The sequence below is a fragment of the Penaeus japonicus genome, unplaced genomic scaffold (assembly GCF_977035675.1).
Source record: "Penaeus japonicus unplaced genomic scaffold, GWHDUDI00000001_assembly GWHDUDI00000013, whole genome shotgun sequence".
Lineage (NCBI taxonomy): Eukaryota > Metazoa > Arthropoda > Malacostraca > Decapoda > Penaeidae > Penaeus > Penaeus japonicus.
In genome coordinates this window covers 5,376,563-5,379,062 of record NW_028234415.1, presented here as the reverse complement: position 1 = coordinate 5,379,062, position 2,500 = coordinate 5,376,563, and the positions used below count along the sequence as shown (strand labels likewise).

Sequence of the window (2,500 nt, the reverse complement as noted above, 5' to 3'; positions counted from 1 at the left end):
GCTGTCAGAGCGAGGGAACGGATCGGCCACATCAAACTGCACTTTCCTTATAGAATGTATATCAGAGGCGACAGTAGTTATTTTTATCTATAGATGATTTTCCCCGTCTGATGTCGAGAGGCTGCAATTATTCAGATGATTAAAGTTAAATAGAATCCATTGCAACGGTTGATCGAAACCAAGACCGAGTCAACGGTAAACCCATAACAGGATTTGAAAAGTGAATGTGGTGTCTTTAATATGATTTTTCAAGGGTTGATTTGCATCACTTGTCTTAACAGTGGGCCGACAAATACGTATCCTCGTTATTAAATTGTGAAGTTGACCAAGATCGTGACTTTTATTTCGACAGGGATTTTGCTTTTCGGTTTCGGGAACAATAGGTTGAATGCACCATATCTAGAATTAACGGCAAACATCCCTTTGAGCATATTTCCCATTTCCCCATCAAGAAAATGTCTTTTACTTCATTTATCTGAAAGCATGTGATATATGTGGCTTTCAAGGAAGGTGAAAGGAATTGGCTCTTATAAACTTTGGCATTTTAGTGTTCATTGAAGAAAAAGTGATATGCACACATTATAAATCTTACATACACATGTAAACATACTATCCATCTGTAAACATACTATCCTTGAAAACTAACCATCTCATATATACACTCAACTCAGTTTCACATGCATTCACAATCTTGCATACATGTTAACTTTTATATGAATTCAGTCGTACATGCGCTTATAAAGATTTACTCATGTTCTTGTTAAAAATTGTTCATTCACAAAATTGGTAACTGACTCGGTCAAAGTAGCTAATTCGCTTGCTCAAAGTAGCTAATTCGTTTGGTCAAAGTAGCTAATTCGCTTGCTCAAAGTAGCTAATTCGCTTGCTCAAAGTAGCTAATTCGCTTGCTCAAAGTAGCTAATTCGCTTGCTCAAAGTAGCTAATTCGCTTGCTCAAAGTAGCTAATTCGCTTGCTCAAAGTAGCTAATTCGCTCGCTCAAAGTAGCTAATTCGCTCGCTCAAAATAACTAATTTGCTCGCTCAAAATTACGAATTTGCTCGCTCAAAATTACGAATTTGCTCGCTCAAAATTACGAATTTGCTCGCTCAAAATTACGAATTTGCTCGCTCAAAATTACGAATTCACTTGCTCAAAATCACTCATTGACTCGCTTAATCACTCATTCACTTAAACAAATTGCTAAATCACTTGCACACACAAGCAAGCAAGCACTCATGCATATGTACACAGACTTGCAGGTACACAAACACACACATGCACACACGCACTTGCACACACGCACTCGCACATGCACTCGCACATGCACTCACACACGCACATGCTCATGCACATGTATATGCTCTTGCACACACATATGCACATGCACACACACGCACACATTGGGGCACATGCACCCGCACACACACATTTGGAGGCACGTGCACCCGCTCACACATATTTGGAGGCATGTACATCCGCATGCACATAAATGGAGGTACGTACATCCGCATGCACATAAATGGAGGCATATGTACCCGCACAAACACACGTAGGCACATGCACCCGCAGACACACATACACATGGATGCACATGCACTCACACACACGCGCACACACACACACACACACACACACACACACACACACACACACACACACACACACACACACACACACACACACACACACGAAGGCACACGCACACACACACGAAGACACATGCACGCACACACACACACGAAGACACATGCACGCACACACACACACGAAGACACATTCACGCACACACACACGAAGACACATGCACGCACACACACACGAAGACACATGCACGCACACACACAAAGACACATGCACGCACGCACACAAAGACACATGCACACACGCACACACACACACACACACACACACACACACACACACACACACACACACACACACACACACACACACACACACACACACACACATGAAGGCACATGCACGCACACACACACAAGGAGGCACATGCACACACGCACACACACACACACACATGAAGGCACATGCACACACGCACAAAAAGGCACATGCACACACGCACAAAAAGGCACATGCACACACACAAGGAGGCACATGCACACACACACAAGGAGGCACATGCACACACACACAAGGAGGCACATGCACACACACACAAGGAGGCACATGCACATGCACACACACACAAGGAGGCACATGCACATGCACACACGCACAAGGAGGCACATGCACATGCACACACGCACAAGGAGGCACATGCACATGCACACACGCACAAGGAGGCACATGCACATGCACACACGCACAAAGAGGCACATGCACACACACACAAGGAGGCACATAGGCACAAGCACATGCACATGCACATGCACATGCACACACACACAGGGAGGCACAAGCACATGCACACACACACACAAGGAGGCACATGCACACACACACACACACACACACACACACACACACACACACACACAC

At 44.8% G+C, this 2,500-nt stretch overlaps 1 protein-coding gene across 2 annotated transcripts in view; it reads left to right on the top strand.

Moving 5' to 3' along the window:
* The window catches only part of Klp10A (kinesin-like protein 10A), a 93,171-nt gene that overhangs the window by 241 nt on the left and 90,430 nt on the right, over positions 1-2,500 (top strand). The window lies entirely within an intron of this gene.